The 20397-nt window shown below is 41.6% G+C and overlaps 1 protein-coding gene across 3 annotated transcripts in view; it reads right to left on the reverse strand.

Annotated features, from left to right (window-relative positions):
• ELMO1 (engulfment and cell motility 1) overlaps positions 1–12194 on the reverse strand; it is a 303034-nt gene extending 290840 nt beyond the window's left edge. The window contains exons 1-2 of one of the 3 annotated variants that reach the window (XM_085051418.1): positions 11931–12194; positions 10736–10806 (exon numbers count right to left, since the gene is read on the reverse strand). The gene's annotated coding sequence lies outside the window, so the exon portion shown is untranslated. Of the gene's footprint in view, positions 1–10735; positions 10807–11359; positions 11587–11930 lie in introns of those variants that run through there. The other 2 variants (XM_085051420.1, XM_085051421.1) reach the window with 2 other exon arrangements.
• Between the last annotated feature and the right edge of the window lie 8203 nt (positions 12195–20397).

The raw sequence follows: 20397 nt of genomic DNA on the forward strand, positions 1-20397 counted from the left end.
ATATAAATAACATTCCAGTATTTCTAGTCCATTTCCACAGAAGCAAATGGTGAGGCCAAATGCTACAAATTTCTGCTGGTTCTTCCTAATACAGTCTCGCTCCCTGCCGGACAATTGTGCAAGGCAAACCATTGACAACAGCAGAAATACACAATATTTTGTCATAAATACTTTAGAACAATTACAGCAGAAAGACACATTGTTTTATGCCAATGTTTCAGCAAACTAATCTCTTTGTCTATAAGAATAACAGGAAAAGTGCTGCTCCTAAGACATAGCTTGTCTACTAACACAAAATGTGAGGAGCTTATTCTCTTCCTAAATACTTACTTTGCTTTAGTAGCATACCAGTGGGAAAGAAGCAGATAACTTCTTCCCTTGAGGTATCCAGATTGTTCTGCAAATAGCTGAAGCCTTTGCAAATATCACATGTATCACACTCAGCTTTCACTGATTTCCTGAGTTCCTCAATGGGACCAGAAGTTGCTGAAGACCAGTTTTAGACCTTAGAAAGGAAAAAGTAACACTGCATATTTTAGGTCTGCATCAATTTCTTACACAATTCAAGGAAGGTGCCTTCCTTTCTTTGACCTCATTTTTTTCATTCAAGGCTTAAATTGCTGAACTGTGACTACATGGACTAATCCTCTGCACAAAGATGTTACACACTGCTCACAACTGAAGAATCAATATTTATAGCACTGTGTAACTGATATAATTCTCTTTTTTCTTCTTCTAAATGCCAAACTCAAGATGCTTAGCACCACTGTACTGAATGGTTTATTACAGCAAGAGAAACTGAATTATGCTAGCTGTTCAGAATTATTTGGTTAATATTTTTATTGGAAATATTATGGCAAGTTATTACCAGCATTCATTGTACGAGATCAAGATAACCCCTGCGCAGCTTTCTCCATTAAGGTAACAAAAAGTCACTTTTTAAGTTTTTCTTCTGAAATAAACAAAACAAACAAACCAACTCCAAACCAAACACACACATAAAACCCCCAAACCTTCAGAGTTTTTTCTCAGTTCCAAGTGTAGATATCCTGACATGAAATCAGTATGAATACAAAACAGAAAATTCTGGAGAATATCAAGGGTTAGTATTTTTCAACTAAATCATATTGCTACTTCATGGTCTTTCATCTATGGACAATATTTAGTTAACATGCAGTAGGTATTGCTCACAAGAGAGAGCTGCTGCCTACAGAATTATTACAGGACAATCCACTCTAATTCAGAGAGGAAACACAGAGATGGTCCTTCACTCATGAAATCTACATATTTCCAGGGAGTCTTTATGTACACTCCTTTAAGAGCTCCTGTCATTTGTTCAGTAATATTTTAAAGCCACCTATGATCATTTCCATTGACAAAGTGCCTTCTAAAAAGTTCCACTAGGCTTCACAAGGCTTTGTGCCACCATCAGAAAAAAAAATGAAAACAATAGCAGATATCTCAAATGGAATTTAATGTTTTTTAAACACCTTTTTGATCTTTAGAATATGCCAAGAGGGTTTGAGAATATCTACCTACAGCTGATATGTAGGTTTATTCAATAAAAATACTGGGCAGTCAAACCTAAATGGAGCTGCCCTGAGCTTTTCCCAGTGTCTGGTGAGAATCCTGCTATATTATTCAATTGATAGAGTAATTCAGTTCTGCCTGTATCTGAAAAATAAATTGATTGCAGACCTTTTCTGGCCTGTTTGGCTAAATCATCTCAACAAAGCACTGTAACTACAGCAGGAAATTCATAGTCCAATCTGGACCATACTGTCCATGCTGTCCCTAGGGAAGGCAATTCCCAGATTTTTTTCAGAATATTGCTTGCCAATATATCTCTTTGTGTCTACATTCGGTCCACTGTCTACCCTTGTATTTTTAAATTAACATTGAGAAAATGCTCAAAACAACCTCCAAGTTTTCTAACCATTTCAGGTTATTTTTATCAATACAGAACACAATCTTGCCTTGCTCCCCCTTGTAATTTCTCCATAGAATGGGTAAAGATCAAGTGTACACACTGACCATACCAGACTTACCTTTCCCTTTCAGTAAATACTGCAAATTAAGAGAGGTCTTGCTGCTGCTGTCACAAGCTAACAATATTACAACTGATTAACTGTTTTTTTCAGTGGTGCTACTTCTGACAAAACAATAGGTCCTGGAGGTCAGACTAGGTGTTCTTTAAAGGTCTTTCCCAACCCAAACCATTCTGTGATCCAGGTGAATTCTTAACAATTATATTTTCCTCCCAGGGCTTCTCTAAGTCATGCCTCTTGTCTCATGTAGTGTGCATATGAAATGACAACACACATGAACCCTCATACTGAAAACCCACAACTCTCTTTCCCCTTGGCTACTACTGATAATTACAACGTATAATTATACATCCATAACTACCACCTGTCTATCTTGACATAGAGGAGGCTGCTGGAAACAGACTGGGATGAAGAAGTTAGAAGACGCAGAAAACATTTTATGAGCCCTGCCAACTGATGTTATGCACTTCTTACCAGAATCCACACTGTGACACACCTGAATTCTCCTCTCCTTCCTTCCGTTGGAACACTGCTAGCGTTGAAACATTGGAGAGCAGCCATCCTGAGGATGAACTCCCTTAGGGCATCAGTCTTTGCCTGATACAAAAACCAAAACTATATTCTTCCAGTGTTAAACCAATGACTTACAATGTCTCTTCTGTCATGTTAAAACTACATGGTTGCGCAATGTCATTCCATTTAAATGGCATATCTCAGAAACAACTAGTAGCAGAACACACTGGACCTACCCAGGTACTGTCTGAATTCAAAAGCAAGACATCAGCACTATGAAAACTGCTCTGGCTCAGGCTTACCATTTCCATATTAAATTAAAACTACTGGTTCTCCTAAATGACTCCAAATTGCTAGCCTGAGAGACTACCTCTCTGTTCAATCCACATCCACAGCTGAGGCTTCTTTGTTGTAGAGGAGACAGGACATTCTCTAAAGGGGGCCCTCAACTCTGAATTTCAATAGAGCAAGAGAGAAAAGCCTCAAGACAGGAAAGCAAGGCTTATCCCCTAAGTCAGGCTTATGAAGACCAGTGAACACAGCAAGAACAATTAGTTGGAAACAAAAGATCTATGGGTTAATTTAAGTTTGATTTTCTAGTCTAGTTTGGTGGTTCTTTATGTACTGATTTAGAGAAGGGACTGCTTTTTCCCTTATGCCATCATTCCTTTAATTAGAAAAAGTAGCCTATAGGCCAGTACAGTTGGTTTTTTCAACCTTCTTGTATTAATTATACAGAATTAATTCAAAGCTAAAAGCCTCTCAATCTCTGGAGTAAGATTAATAATTTTACAAAATTTAAGCGATTTGTAACACATAGAAAAAAAACTTAAAACCTACTGGTTTAATTTCAATCCACACACCACTGAATTGTGGATATTTTAATCCCTCTGGCCTATAAGCCAGGATCAATTTAAAATCCCAGTATAAATAGCCCAAGACACTTTTATTTATGTATTTGTTTCAAAATAGAACTCGAATTCCAAGTTAGATTTAAAATTATGCAGATTACTTTTTCCTCTTCTCCCTCAGCAGACATTTCTCCTTTATCATAATGTGTCTTCTGAGTCATTTGCAGCTGCAGGGGAAGTTCTGTTTGAAATCTCTACCTTCCAGAAAACCATCCCAACCCAGCATGACACTACCAACTATGGTTGTTACCCAAACACACAGACACTCTTCCAACAAGCTAAATTCCTACGGTAGTTGAAGGCAAAAATAGACTATTTTTAGCAGGTCAAGAAATAAAAGCCCAGCCCATTGGATATTAAAAAACTTTATGAAAGATGTTATACATGGTTGCATCTTAAAGCTAATCCAGGAAATACAGACTGAAATCACCATTTCATACCAAGGGTAGAACAGATGCCCAAGTTTCCCCAGTTTGTCCAAATATGTCAGAGAAAAAAGCCAGGACAGAGAAAGGCTCAGAGCAACACAGGGCAGCAGAGATGATTTTCCTCTTTCAAAACTGCTTTCCACATTTGTTCTTTTACAAAAGTTTCAATTTTGGCTCCAAAACATGAAAATCAGTCTTTTCAAAAAAGACTATATAAACTGACCTATTTCTAACATTAGTTACAAAAAAAAACAAAGGAAAAAAAAAAAAAACAAAACCCAACCAACCAACCAAATAAATAAAAAAAAACCCAAACCAAAACAAAAAAAAAAAACCACCAAGAAAAAAAAAAAAACCAAAACCCAAACAACTCGGTATTTTCGTTCAAGGTCTGATTTTTTTTTTTTTTTGCTCTTTCCCTCATTTTCTGGAACTGGCACTAGCCGTAAAATCTTTTTTTGCCATAAATATGGTTAAAATTTTATTAAGTGCTCCAAAATGAAAAAGACCTTGCATTTTCATTCAGTTTTGTAGACTTTGTTGGTTGACTGGCTCCTTTCCCCCCCTTTCTTCCTTTTCCTGAGTGGTTAAAAACCACCACACCAAACGTTGTATCTTTTGGTATCCAATGGAAGCTCTGACTTGTTTGAATTTTCTGCCTTTTTCTTTTTTTTTCAGAAAAAGAAGACTAAGCACAACAAGAGAAGCCATGCATATCTATAGAAGAGATTTTAGACCTACATAAAGTGGAGCTCAGAATTAGACCCCACATCTAGGCCTGAATTTTGTGAGTTTGCTGAGCAGAAGAGATTTCAGCGCATGTGTGAAGAGGGACTGTGGGAGGTGGGGTGAAAAGGTTGGTAGGAGGAATGTACTTGAACCACAGGGGGTAGAGTTTCAACAGATGAGTCTGCTGGTGCTTGAAGGGAGGTGAAAAAGAAAGAAAACTTGTGAGAAAAAAAAGAAAAAAAGACAGACACCAATACTCCAACACTTTAACAGCCTAGTGACCAAAAGGTGTACCAGATATCTTTTCCAGAATGCAAGGACTTACGTTTAGGAATTTTTTTTTCATTTGGTTTGGCTCAGTGTTACTAAAAAAAAATTTGTCCAAAAGTCCATGTGCTGAGCCAACATCTATCAGGTTTCAATTTCCAGCTGAAGCCACAACCGTTGCCATGAAAACTAATGTGGCAATTGTACCAGAAAGCAAAGCAATGGAAAAGACTGCACTGGCATGTAACAAATACATTCATTGGCACCAAGAGCAAAAATTGTATTATATCAACCTGTGTCATAGACATTTTTCTCTTCTTATTATTAGAGAAAAAAAAGCGCAAATCAAATTTATTGTTTGGCCAGAGGGTATTATATGAGTAGTAATAAATTCCTCATCACCCAAACTCAATGGATAACCATCTGTCTTAAAATATGAAGCAGCAATTTAAAGAGTCACCCCTGATATGGTCACATCAACAAGATTCAACAAAGAATACTGCAAATTGTCAGTCTAGCCAGACAGAAAGCCTGAACTGCTCACATGAGGTAACTTTGCCAAAACCCACGTATTCCTCAAACTTCTGCTGGACTATATGATAAATGTATGTTGGCTGAAGAGACTGAAGAATAGGCAAGTAGTAGTTTCATTTCAGCTGCAAATTCAAGCAGCAGAATGCATGCATGTACTGAGAATATATGAATAGTCAGCTAAAACAGTTCTGTCTCTATGGAAGAAAGTGTTAAAACAGCCATGTTAAAACAACCACATTTTGTAGGAGTTTATTGAAACATTGGTTTTGCTAAACTCTTTCCATCACTCCAAAACATAGGAAAATTGGTTTAACTACATTTAAAAAATAAAAATTAAAAAATCATTTTCTGATATCCCCAACATTTATGCATCCCCTGTTACTATGTAAAAGATCAAGTCACCATCAGAAGAAACAGAGATGGGTTTCAAGTCAGCAAACACAAGTGTATATACAAAGTACATTTTTTTACTTACAACATGTGCACAATCACAGGAAATGACAACTACTTGCTGAATTTTTTGGAAGTTTCCAACAGACTACACCAAGAGACCTGACTCTTCCCATTTTCACTATGAGGCTGACAATGAGCTAGAAGTAAACCACCTCTGAATAGCACCAGTCACCTAGTCTCAAAAAACACACATAAAGATCCCAGCTGAAGGAGGAAGGCTGAAGTGCTGACAGCATTATTTAAGCCTGTTGTCAAACCCTGCATATCCCTCCTCTTCTGTAACTTCAAAATATTGGATGTATTTGACATGGCGTTTCAACTTTATACATTTTCATTAAAGAAAATAAGGTCCACAGGGAGCATTTTGTCCAGGTTCATGAACACTCTCTGATTTGCAAAAATCTCTGGCAAATTAGATAATCTTCAAGCAAGCTTCCTCTGCTGTATTAAGAATGGGAGTTTAATGCTATCACATCTCCAGAATCTGAAGATCTCTTAGAAGCAGTGACCCATCCTCCCTTTCAGATAAAGCAATATCAACAAGAAAAAGAGGCAGATTATTATATGTGCATCCATATAGCTGATTAAAAATTGCACAGGCCCTGATGATACAATATTTCAGACACAATTTTGCATTTCATATGCCAACCATAAATTAGGACCACACATAAACACTTTGACTTAGAGGTTCTAAGATCATAGGAGATGAAACACACTTCAGGCCACAGCTTTTCTTGGAAATCTTAAATAGAATTATTTATGTGAATAATAACCTAAGGGTTCCCAGGGTAAAGAATTTAAGGACTGGGCAAAGACCTTGAAATCATGAGAGCTGGGATAGATAAATACATCAAAAGACCAAAGAATTAGGTATCAAAGTAGAAGTGGCAAGCATGGAAGAAGTTGTTACAAGGAGAGTTTAACTTTGAGAAATAAAAATCAGAAGGAAAGAAGAAGCAAAAGAGAAAACACACACGGCTAAAACATAGTTATTGTTTTGTAATAGACTTGTTTGAGAGTAAGGTTTTTTTTTATTTCCCACCTTCTCACTGCCACTCCCACCCCCAGCCTCTTTACTGAAGATGATGTTTCAGAAACACTTTAAAACAACTTAATAACATGCAATAGGGGAAGTCTGTTCCTTAAACATCAACTGGCTGTTCCCAGTTCCTCCCTTTTGCTAATGCTAGCTCCTGTGGTGTTTTGCAGTGCTATTTGACTGGAAATGGAACACAGAGAAACAGTAATAAGGAGACTTATGTCTTCAAAGGTGGTAAGAATAAGTCCCTTATCATGCTTGCATAGCATCTCCAGGTAGTATATTCAGCTTTCTAAAAACTCCATAGGCTACTCCCAGAAAGGCACCAAAATGAGTTCATTTCTACATAAAGCACTTTTCTATAGGGGATCAGCAGCATCTTGAAGTCTTCAACATTGTGTGATTTACTGCTGAACAATAAAATGCCTTGTCCACTAACTTCTCACAATTAACTTTCCTCTCCTAGCAGCCACTGAACACAAGCCTACTGCAGACAAATCAAATACTCACACTGGAAGCCTGCCACTAGGAAAAATAAATCAATGCACTTTCAAGGGTTTGCAAACAAGCACCACATGAATCCTTGTTCACCTTGCTCTTGAGTGCAGGCATGTGCTTTACAAACCAATCTGCTCAGCAGCTTGAGAAATCAGTACCTTACTTACTGATGGGCACCACACATGTGGCACCAGCCTCTTAGTGCCTGCCCAGAGCACAGAAGTTTACCTCTGTCAGATTTGAAATGGAGAGGAGAGGAATGCTAGCTATCCCCTGGAGCACAGACTTCTCATTAATATTCCTCTTCAATGGTAACAGTGATCAGAAAACAGAGGAAGCTTGCAGGAAGGTTGTTACATTATCTTCAATCCATCTTTTGTGTCTCACACTTGAAATAATGAAAGATTACACCACAAAACCAAATTTTTGTAAATAGTTTGATGCAAAAATGCTGAGCAATTTTGTGACTGTTCTCCCATTAATCTCTCCAAAACCATATGCATGCAGTTTATGTTAAGTGTCACATATATATTATCACCTCTTAGATCAGTACTATCAAATGCATGCCAACATACTGACTTCTGCCAATTGCTTTTAGTTTCTCTTTCTCTCCTTTTCCAGTGTTATATTTGAAGAGAGAGGGGGGAAAAAAGAAAAAGGTGACTGACTCCAATAGAAGAAAAATTATTCTAAATCCTTTAAACAGTTGCTCTATTAAATTGACACAAGTTTAACAATGTGTACTTGGCACATTCCTCTTGCCACGAATACAAGAAACTTTTTTTAAAAAAAAATCTCACTCAAAGCAGGGAAATCTTTTAAAGATACAGCGCATACCTTGCTGAACAGTGGGCTGATAGCTGTTACAAAGCCATTTGTAGATTCAAGCGTTCAAACAACCACAAAGACAATATAACAGTAAAACCTTTTATTTTTTTTAAATCATCTTTTTTTGAAGTCATAGAATGATAACTGAATGAGGAGTCAGATCTGACCAACTCATTCTCACTCAAATAACACTTTCCAGGGAGTGCAGGGACACAGCAGATGATAAAGTCTAATAGACCCAGGTACAACAGGCCAGAGAAACAGACCAGAAGAGACAACAGTACTTTTGCTTGATACAAGAGCATATGATGTTTTCTAGCTTCTGGGGTTCCCAAAATCCCATCTACAAATGTGGGGAGTTCTTCTAATAAAAGGACATACTGCACATTCACAGCATAGCATGACAAAGAGAGCTTGTAAATTTTAAAGAGATCATTTATTTCAAGGAAACTGACTATCAAGTGACAGCAAAATCTCGGCTCTGCAGGAAAACTGAAATTGATGGCCTCGTATAAGTCCCAAGCAAATCCTTATCTGAGAATCACAGAAACATTGCAGCTGTCAATATATATTTTTTTTAAAAAAGCTTGTCAATGTAACAGGAGGACACTGCATGTTAGTGTGCAGGTCCACTGCCAAAGATCTGAGAAAACCTTTTCCTAGTTACAGTTAAATCAATAGACATTAGCCACTCCATCACACACTGAAGCCATCTAGAGTATCAAAAGAGGAAAGCAACAAGTCTTATGTTGCGAACATGGGAGCTTTGCTCCCTATGTATCAACACGGAAAACATGAGCTCATGAGCTCATGTTCCAACGCCACTTTGTAGGCTGGACACTGAGTACTCATGTCTATGAGCCCAAACCTTAAAATCAAAGAGCCTCCTACTAGGTAGAAAAAACAAAGAGCGGAAGGAAGGGTGGAACACCACGGTACTCTTGCAATTCGCTACTTAACAGCATTGCTCTCAGGAAGCTCAGTGCACACAGCAGGGTTTCAGCAACACTTACACCTTTAGGCAGCATGATAAGCTTTGAGAGCCAGGATAAAACGGCATTAAAAAATAACTTGTAGGACAACGTTGCACCCAAACAGCAAGGATACAGAAGCACTTGTTTTTAACACCACACAAGGTCAGGTTATATAATGCCGACTGCGGAACTGCAGATTCTTTTGGTGACCAAGACTGCTACAGAGTAAGCAGGTAAGAGTTTTTCCTCTCCCTCACCAAAATTTGTCTGCACTACGCGCCTATAAAGTTTTTTCTGTCATATAGCAAATATAAGGAAAAATATCAAAATGGTAAGTATAGAAACCTGTTCTCTCTCCCCCCCATCAGTATATTGTTCATTAGAATAAATCCTCAGACAATGATACTCATAACAAAGCTACAAGCTACAGAGAAGGCAGGTGTATTGTAGTGCACAGTGAGTTTCAAAGAGATTACAAGGAGAGAGAAATGAAAGTCAACTACCCCAGGCAACCTTTCCAGCATGAATAAACTGTGATTCAGGTTTGCCTCCAGACGAGTCAATTCACACACCCTGATCCACAGACTGCACTGACAGTATCTTTTACTAATACCCGTTTCACATCGGGCTCCTGTTTTAACCATATTAATCTTTATTTTCTCTGACTGGTGAGTTTTAAAAAGCTGCTGCAGTACTTTTAACAGCTTTATGACGTGTGTTAATGGATATTTTGCTAACAGTACACAAGAGGGACTTTTACCAGCAAGCTGTCATCGCTGCTGTTCCTCCTCCTTATCTAGTTACCGGTCATCAGATTAGATCCCTACCACCTACTTATACAGCTAAAAAAAGGAAAAAAAAAAAAAAAAAGTGGTAATCAGGGAAAGAAAACCTTCAAAGAAAGCAAACTTGCAGCTACAACTGGAAGAACTTTATGTGAATTTCAATGTATTTTCTTCCCTCTGTAATATTCTGCCTAAGCCACTCAATCAAGAAGGAATGACATGCAAAGAATGGGACTAATGCGAACAATGAATGATCCATAAATGTCTGCGAGATTATATAACTGAAGATGAGATGGCATGCATGTATGCGTGCATTTGGGGCAAAGGAGGAGAAACAGACAAGGGGAAAGAAGAGGAAACAACATCCCCAGTCAGAGATGCAGGACTCGGCACAGTTCTTACTCAATTTCCCCCTCTTCCCAAAAGACAAATATTTTAACCAAGGGCCATCAGGCAGCTGAGGGATAAAAGCAAAAAAAAAACCCCATTTGCTTATGAATATACTTCTAAACATCCCCTGCTGAAATTGCATCATAACTGCAGTATCATGAAACACAGCTCATAGACAACCATGTTTATACTAAAGCAATTAACACACGGTACATTTCCTGCACTGTTATTATCATTGGCACTCTCGATGAGTTTGTTATGCATTTAGAGCCTTGGCAGGTTAAGGGATATTCTTATAAAGTTAACAACAAAACATTATTGATTTGAAATGTACTCACTGTTATTTTTCAGGAACTCCTATATTTACTTTACACCATTCCCGGGGGAGAGCTGAACAGTTGTATTAGTTCTGTAAGGAAAAGATATTCAAAATAAACTTTGCAGACGCTTTGAGCCAAAGAACTTTACAAATGTAACTTTTTAGACCCACAACCCACTTGCTTTACAAGGCTGCACGCTGTGGCTTTGCATAATCGCCACCCACATTTCAGAACAATCATTTCATCTAAAATTCATCAGCGGTTTGATCGCTTGTGTGAGCATAAACTTAGGAGAAGCAGCACACGCACCCCCACCAGCAGCCCCCGGGAAGCTCTCGGATGCCGGGTCGAGGGGGAGGCATGCCCTCGGAGGCGGCGGCTGGGTACCAGCGCCGAGCTCGGAGCCGGCTGCCGGCGGGGATGCACTTGCTTGAAAGTTGAGGCTTCTCCTCCCGAGCGGCGCCCGCGGCGGTGCGGACACTTGCTGCGGCCGCAGTCTCCGCCCGGGCCTGACCCAGCACATTAACCCACGCGGGTCCGGCCGCGGCCCCTGCCCTGCACGCCGCCCCCGCCCCCCTGGCCCCCCACACCGCGCAGCGAGGCGCCGGTCCCGCCGGGTGGGCGAGGCCCTCCGCCACTCACCCCCCGGCGCCCGGAGGTGCGTGCCTCCCGTCCGCCGCCCCTCGCCAGCGGCCTCCGGCCACCAGGAGCAGCCGGGGGCGGGCAGGGTTGCCCGGGGCACGGGAGGGAGCTGAGGCGGGGACGGAGCGGGAGGAGGCGGTGGCGGAGGAGGAGGAGGCGGAGGCGCCGGCGAAGTCGCGGCGGGGAGAACCGGGCGGCTGTGGCAGCAGCGGCCGGGGGCCGGCGGAGAGGGCAGGGCGGCGGGAGGAGCCGCTGTGCGAGGCGGGTCGGGCCGGGCCGGGCCGCCCCCCCGTCGGCAGCCGCCGTCCGAGGCCCTCCGCACTGACAAGCAACAGCGCTGCGCTTCCTCTTTCAGGCAGCGACAGCGGCCGTCCCCCGCCCCTCACCTCCCGCCGCGGGGACCGGCTGACCGGCTGCGGCTCTCGCCCAGGCAGGTGCGGAGCTCGCCGGCCGCCCGCCTGCCCCGTCCCGTTCCTCCTCCCCGGCCGCCTTCCCTGCCTCCCCGCGTTTCCCCGCAGCACCCGGCCAGCCCCGCTGCCGCGTCCCCGCGCCAGACCCGAGGCTCTCCTACCTCCCGGCGTGGGCAGTACCCTCGTCCCAGCGCAGAGCGGGGCCGCTCGGCCGCCCCCGCCTCGGGAGCTGCGCTCCGCTTCGCGTTGCCGCCGCCTCGGTGCGGTGCCGTGCGCTGGGCTGCCTCCGGCGCTATCCCATCCCGCGGCTCGCACAGGCACCCGCCGCTCTCACTTCCTCTTCCTTCCTCCTGCTGGCCGGGCGGCGATGTGCAGCCCCGAGCCGGCCGCCGCCGAGGGGTCCCGCGGCTCGGCAGCACCTGCGGGCGGCGAGCGACACCCGCTCCCGCCTCCGCCCTCTCCCGCTCCGCTTCCCCCGCGCGGGGGTGCGGCTGGCGTCCCTCCTCCTGCAACTCCTAAATGAGGAATCTGGGGCTACCTCCTTGTCTTCGGAATAGCTATCTATATTTTGATGCCGCTTCTCTTCCCCAAGAACAGCCGCCGCTGAGCAGCCCTGCAGCGGGCACGCTGCGGCTCACGTCTGTTCGCCCCCGAAGCGAGCGAGCCGCCGCGGAAGCCAAGCCCAGCCGAGCCGGGACGCTCCGGGCCGGGGCCCAGCCGGGAGGAGGGTGCCGCAGCCCCGCTCCGCACCCCCTGCCCGGCTCCGCCGCTCGGTACCGGCTGCTGCCCAGGCCCTGCCGCTTCAGCATCCCCGCGGCCCGCTAGCGCCAGGGAGGGATGAGTGCCCAACTCGTGGCTTTCACTCGCTGGAGAAGTCAAGTATCAGAGGTCTGATTTTCTTCTCCATCTTCCTGAAAGTAAAGTAATCGATAAGCTTTGTTTTGTTATTATTGTTTAATGCCTTAACACACAGTTACGGCGTCAACTACACAGGGTATGTGACCCTGCAAGACATCAAATTATATCTTCTAACACCAGATAGTGAGGGGAGTGTTTGTTTCCTTTATTTTTTTTTTTTTCTTCCCAAAGTCCTGTACATTTCACTTTAATAAGAATGGATAGCCACGAAGCCTGGCTGCGGTACAGCAACTTTTATTGTGTGGAGTAACAAAATTTAGTTATGGTGAACTATCCCATCACACATGAAGACGGAAACTTGCAGAGTTACTGATTCCAATCTTGCACATAATTATGTACAAGAGTATCTTTATGCAGGTGAATAATTCCCAGTGATTTCCCATAAAACCACTCTCCTGCAACACCCAGGTCCTCAAACTGCAATAACGCTGTTATGCATCAGCTGACATTTAAGAGGCTCATTGCTCTGAAAGTCCCACAGCCGCTTACTAGGGTTTTATACCCAGCAGAATTGCCGGGGGCTTTCCAGAAGGCGAATGGGACTTAATTCCCCCCTTAGACTGTAACGCACCATGACAGCAATACACCAGATCTAAGCAAACACTTTGTGTTAGATCTGAGCAAATACGCCAGTGTGAGGCAATCAATGGCATGACTCACCTGAGTCCCAGATGGCTATATTTATAGGAGTAGAGCAGACATTTCACTAAGTGACAGGGGCTAAGAGTGCACCCCAAGGCCATGGATCACCTTTTCACGTAGAAACTGCCTGCCTGGTCACCCCTTGTCCGGCACCTTTCAGGCAGGTGTATTGCACAGGTGACAGCAATGAACCCTGGGGGAGCTGGGGCAGGAAACATCACCATTCTGCATTCTGAAACTTCTCCATGGCAGGAATTCCCTTCAATCGAAGAGCATTTCTCTAAAGCCATTGAAGTTTAGGACCTCGTTGAATGCTGAAATTCATGGAGAACCTGGACTTTACATGCTGAAATGGATATGCTGCTTCCTGTGTTAAGAATACATTTTTAAGCACACTTTCGTGTTGCTTTATTAAGGTAGAACTCCAACACTGAAAATGTGAGGTCCATATGTGAAATTTTTCTTACTAAATGCACTGGAAACACTTATCAAACCATCTCAAGAGTTTCTTACAAAGTTCATTGAAAGAGGGATAATATCCACAGCAAGTAAACAGCGATTCAGTTTTCATTTTAACAGTGTCCATAATCCTGAGACTTGTTTCCTGCTTTTGTTACATGCATTTTGGTGCTTCACATAGAAACCAGAAGTGTTTACAACTTAGAAAAGGGCATTGTAAATATAACATAAGGTGTGCAAGATAGTGTTGTTTACCTCATTTTCCAATGTTAGCTTAGGCCAGTTTCTCAGTATGGTCACACGGGAGATAAGCACACAGATATATGATGTTAGGAACGATGTTAGGAAGAATATTAAGAATGAACAGTACTTAAAATGCAAAATTTCATTCTCCATGTTTTAATTTTTTCTCAGGCTCAGCAATGAAAATCATTAAAATTGATTTCAGCTGTGTATTACCATAATAGTTGGATTTTGAACAGTGCAGGAGAATGTTTATTTACCAGTGCTATTATAAAACAATTTAGAGGAAAACTTGTGAAAAAAATTCTACTAGTTTCTGGGGGAAAAAATCAAAACAAAATTCTACTGCACTGTTCAAGAGAAAAAGCTAGAAAATTGGAAAGCCCACTCCAGTGAAACCTTCTGTTTATCCCTATCCCTATCTAATACCCATAGTATGGCAGCTATTGCACCAAGATTAGGATTACTTTTGCTCTCCAAAAGTCCAGGAAGCCTCTGCTTGGGATAGGTATGTACAGAAATGCTTGGCCGCTATGGTAATTTCTTGGGTTTTTTTAGTAGTAGTCCTTTTTTGATGTCTGCTACAAAAGTGCACCTTGTTACAACTGATGCATTTACAACCAAAAACAGAATGCAACATAAGACATGGGCATAAGACGTTTGCTAGATAATTCTAGAAAGCCAGAAGAGGGAGCGCAGGAACAGAAAACACCAAGAGTGAAACATATTAATTTGTGTGCCTCTTTCAGCTACAGCCATAAAGACAGACAGACAGACAGACACAGAGAAAGAGAGAGAGAGAGAGAGATAGACAGACAGATAGATGATAGATAGATAGATAGATAGATAGATAGATAGATAGATAGACAGACAGATAAAATTATTTCCAGGAAGAACTACTGCATGGCTCTGCTGAAAACAAAGATATTTCAGCATAGTCCAGTAGGTGCTAATCACCTGTTTAAACCTGGCCTTTTGAAATCTCCCCTTGACTGACCTAAAACTATAAAAATCATCAAAGCCATTATTCACTTCTGACAGTGAATACCTTAGGTCCTGAGATAAAAGAGATCCTGGCAATTTTTGAAGAAGTTTTGTTACAGTACTTCTGGCCAAAGTTTTCCTTATGCAAAAGTTATCCCAGATTACCTTTGTCACACCCAGTAAGAAAGATGGTTGGAATTTAGTGTGCTTACAGGCTTTATGAATATTAGTATTTTAATGATAGATAAGTAATTGCCTACAGAACATTGTTCATAGCCATTAAAGCATATCACAATGCTGTCTGTGATATAGAAACAAGATAAAGAATCATTATTACATTCTTACTTTTTAGAATCCACAGATAAATTTCCCTTTATTTTAACAATGGTAACTGTCTTTTGTGTTTGAATGAGAATATTTTGTCTATGCATGTGTTCATTTCTATGAGGAGTGAATTAAACCCTGGGAACAGGGCATAAAAACTATGCTTATTGGGCCATTTCTTTTACTGGTGACAGTGTGGTGGTGAACTTCCTCTCCTGTAAATTATCCTGCAACAGATTAAAGTGTGAACTTGAAAAAAACTGAGTATCTGAACTGTGTATGTATAGACTATTAGATACTTTTTAATAGGTCGTGAAGATCTGACCTAATTTCTTTTAAAATTACATAAATAAGAATGGACTGTATTAGAAGTTTCAAGCTAATTTTTCTAAAATACAGTATGCTTGCAGATGTCCGTGCTTGAGTCCCTAAATTACAGTTGCCAGTTTGCTTTTTACATGTATGAATTTTATATTCATACATACATGTATATGTGCATTTAGTGCTGAGCAATTAAACAAGGTCAGGATGATGAAAGGATTATTATGACTCAGTTTTAGAGTACCTATTCAGACAGTAAGCCTGCTTATGTATATTCATTTGTATATAATATATGTGGAGAAAGTGACAACCCTTGCAGAATAACCAGCTTAATGAAGAAAGAAATAAATCTCACATAAGAATGGTTTAAATTAACCTACAAAATCTCATTCTAAAAGGTAGTTTTGGTCTGTTTATGGACTTATTCCCATCTCGTCTGGTTATATATCTACAATAAAATATGTGTTAGAAGTTAAGACTGTGTAATTATAATACTTATGATCATCACACTAATTATGAAATCCAGGCATGGCCAAGCAAGGAAATGAAGAGGTCAAGAATGGCCATTAACCTAATGTATTTCTACAAAGAAAAGCACGCCTCTGCAAACTGTTTTTACTGCCACTTACTGCTCCTCTATATTTTAGTTTGCCTTCAAGGACCTCTTCAGGAGTTAGAATCATAGATTCATAGAATAGTTTGGGTTGGAAGGGACTTTAGACATATCTAGTTCCAATCCCCTAGCCATGGGCAGGGACACCTTCCACCAGACCAGATTGCTCAGAGCTTCATCCAGCCTGGCCTGAATGGGGCTCCAGGGATGGGACATCCACAGCTTCTGTGAGCAACCTGTTCAAGTGCCTCATCACCCTCACAGCAAAGAATTTACTCCTCATATCTAATCTTAAACCTATTCTCTTTCAGTTTGAAGCCTCTTGTCCTGTCACTACCTGCCCTTACAAAAAGTCCTTGTCCATCAATTTTTATAAGGCCCCTTTAAATATTGAGGGGTCGCAATTATGTCACCCTGAAGCCATCTCTTTTCCAGGCTAAACAAATCCAATTCTCTCAGCCCTTCCTTGTATCAGAGATGCTCCATCAATCTAACCATGTTGGTGACCTTCTCTGGACTTGCTCCAACAGATGGATGTTCTTCCTGTGCCAGGGACCCCAGAGCTGGGTGCAGTTCTACAGGTGGGTTCTCACCAGAGCAGAGCAGGGCAGAGCAGGGCAGAGCAGAGGGGCAGAACTTCTTCTCTTGCGCTGCTGCCCACACTGCTTTGGATGCAGCCCAGGACACACTTGGCTCTCTGGGCTGTGAGTGCACATTGCTGGCTCATCTCCAGCCTCTCATCCACCAGCACCCCAAAGTCCTTCTCCCCCAGGCTGCTCTCCATCAGCTCATCCCCAGCCTATGTTGATACCAAGGGTTGCCCCAACCTATGTGCAGCACCTTTCATTTGATTTTATTAATCATCATGAAGTTCCCATGGGCCCATTTGTTCAGCTTTTCCAGGTCACTCTGGATGGCATTGTGTCCTTCAGATGCGTCAAACTTTATGTAGCATAATAAGCTTAGGTGAATACTTGAGTGAGGGGTCATAGAAAAACCACTTTGTAGGACATTGTATTCAGTGTGTAGTATCTGAACAGCAACAATACAGAAGTACTTGCTTTTAACACTCACGTTTATGAGCAATAAGGTCCAGAGGTCATTTAATCACAGTCTGCTTCTGTGTGAAGAACAAAATCTTGGAAAGAACTAGAAAAGTTTAAGGAAAATGAAAAGCATTTAATGTTGAAGTTCCGCAAGTTCTGAATATCAGGGGAGCTTCTCTCCTGTTGCAATAAAAACAATTAACCATTGGAACTGCCCAGTGGTTATCATAAGTTGGTTCTGACCAGAAAGGTTTAAAACAAACCAGGCATTTTACTGAGACCTTGGTGCAAGCTAATCTTATTTCTCTTCATAGAAGAAAATTCAATTGAAGGGACGGCCCAGTAAGTGTGGTTTTTACCCTCCATTCCCAGGGCTTAATTCATCCACCACAGGTGTGAGGAGAAATAGCTCTTTTGGTAGAAACAGCATTGGATCATCCTCAAATAATGAAGAAAAGTGCTTGATGCTTGGCCTAGGGAATGGGATGCTGATTATCAGTAATCTTAGGAAACAGACCGTGACATCCAGTTGTGCACCTTGACAAAAGAAAGCAACCAACACCAGGCAGCCTCCCAGCCCTGGCCAGATGCTGGTTCTGTGGTTACTCGCAGGACTTTCCCCCTCACTCTGTGTAGCACCAGCTCTTTATCAAAAGTCCTTGGAGAAGACACTGGAGGAATTTTGATCGCCTTTCCAAGACATAACAGAGTTGTTTGCTGCATGCCACGTTTTCTTCTCTACCACACAGGGACTTTCCTAATATCTGTAACATTCTATGATAGAACCTCCTACATGTTTCAAACCACATTTAGGTATCGATATTTTTCTACTCATTTTAGTCTTCCTTTTGTTCCCTCATCTTGAAAGGATAGAGCTGGGCAGCCAGGGAATTGGGACTCCTGAGTTTTGACTCAACTGTAAGCCCTTAATCCACCACAGAATTATGGGTGAACTGTATGAGCTTTAAGAATTCATTTCCTCACCGACTCTTTCTTTCCTTTCCTTTTGTTCTGTTGTTGTGGGTTTATTTGTTTACTTATTTGTTTATTTTTTAACTTTGTCAATTTAAGCTCTAAGTTCTCCAAGACAGATTTTTTCTCTGTGTATTTGTAGATAACCAATATATTTCAGCTCCAATTTTATTTGGGGTCTCCTGATAGAACTGTAGCAGAGTTATTATTAACTAATCTAGCTTTGTGAAGACACTCACTGCATTTTGATTGAGATTTCTACTTCTTTACCCCCCTGCTACCCTTGTAGATAACAGCATTGCTAGCCAGTACACAAACTACAGAAAAACAAGAAAAGTTCCAAAACGTAAGGACTACTCACTCTTTCAACAGGCTGAAATATTTCTTTAATATACACCATTTTCTGGTCACCTTGTATTCTATACAGATTAATATTTGATAAAAGTGACCTATTTTTATTAATTTAGCAGCTGTGCTGTATGTGCAGCGGAGGTTTGAAGAGTGCTAAGCCATGCCACATACTACAACAGATCTTTAATATTAAAGACTAATTCATAGAATAGTTTGGGTTGTAAAACACCTCAAAGATATCTGCTCTTGGATGCCCCAAGGGCAGGGACACGTTCCCCCAGACGAGGTTGCTCTAAATCCCATCCAATCTGCCTTGAGCGCTTCCAGGGATGGGGCATCCACAGCTTCTCTAAGAAACCTGTTCCAGTACCTTGCCACTCTCACAGTACGGAATTTCCTCCTAATATCTAATCTGTACCTACCAACCCCCTTTGTTCTATCACTACATGCCCTTATAAAATGTTTCATTCTTTCTGTGGAGCGGCTGTGTTCAATAAGCAATAAGCACTTCAACAAGCAAGAAAGATAAACACTAACCAAACTCATGATAAATGCCACCCTTTCCCCAAAATACAGAGTTTAACATGTAGGGAAAACAAGCAGGTACAGACAAAGTCACAGAAGTAGTGCAGCATCTGTCTCCAGCAATGACACAGCACGAATCACTCCCAATCAAGCTCAGACTGTCCTGTCCCAGGTCACAGCATGACAAATAGGGCTGCACTAGCAAACCCTCCCTAGGACTTACTCACAAGCCTTTTGACAGATTTTTCACTTTCTTGCTGGAAATAACAGACTGTTCTGTCTATCATCCATTCTAATTCTTTCATAATATTAATTGATCAGCAGCAACTGCTGGTAGCAGAGTAGCAATAAATGGAGAGTACAAGCTCACTGCTTGAAGGTGTGCTGGATGCCCACTTCCCTAATGAGGTGATTAACTCCAACTGTTCCACTGAATGAACCCACACAAACAAGTGGCACTCCAGCAGCTGCAGAAGCGGCACAAATGCACTTGCAAATGTGTTTCAGCATTCACACTTGGCCTTTCTCCCTTCTGCATTTATTATTCCATTATTACGGAAAGTCACTTCTCCTATAAAATATTTTGCCCTGCTGTCACATTTTATTTTGCGTATTTCTTGAGGAGTGTAATGCTCATGGCTGAAAATGACTGTCCCTGCCAAAAAAATTCATGAGGCTTCAGAGCCGGTTAAAAAGAACTTTTTAAAGCATCCTAACCTTTGAGCACACGTTCCTTAGATAGCACAGTATCCTACATAATGTCTATTTAGAATAAACATATAGAAAAACTCCGTGGCAATTTTCCAAACAACTCACTAAAATGCATACAGTTCTTCAGAGAAGTGGAAAGGCTATAAGTCTTATGTACTATTCAAATCATTGTTGGACTATACTGATTTAGAGGAACTCTGAAAAACTCAGACAAATGTCTTGTAGGTAACACTGTGTCCTGTTGTCAACTGATGAAGGTGATTCACCATTCTTACACCCCCATATTTTAATGTGGTTCTTCTAAGTACTTACATCTTTCATGCCTCCTGTTCCCTATTGCCATCCTCCTTTTATTCAATAGCTCAAAGCACTGTCTGCTTTCTTTATCAAGGCATTGAATTTAGAGCCCTCATAGATATTTTTCTTTGCTAACACATTGTGGTCACTGTATTACATCTCTTCTACTAAACAACTTTCTGTACCTCTCAACATTTTTCCATGTTCCTTTCCCCACTCGCT

Source organism: Lichenostomus cassidix, chromosome 2 (assembly GCF_008360975.1).
Source record: "Lichenostomus cassidix isolate B80296 chromosome 2, HeHo_3.0, whole genome shotgun sequence".
NCBI classification, from domain to species: Eukaryota; Metazoa; Chordata; class Aves; order Passeriformes; family Meliphagidae; genus Lichenostomus; species Lichenostomus cassidix.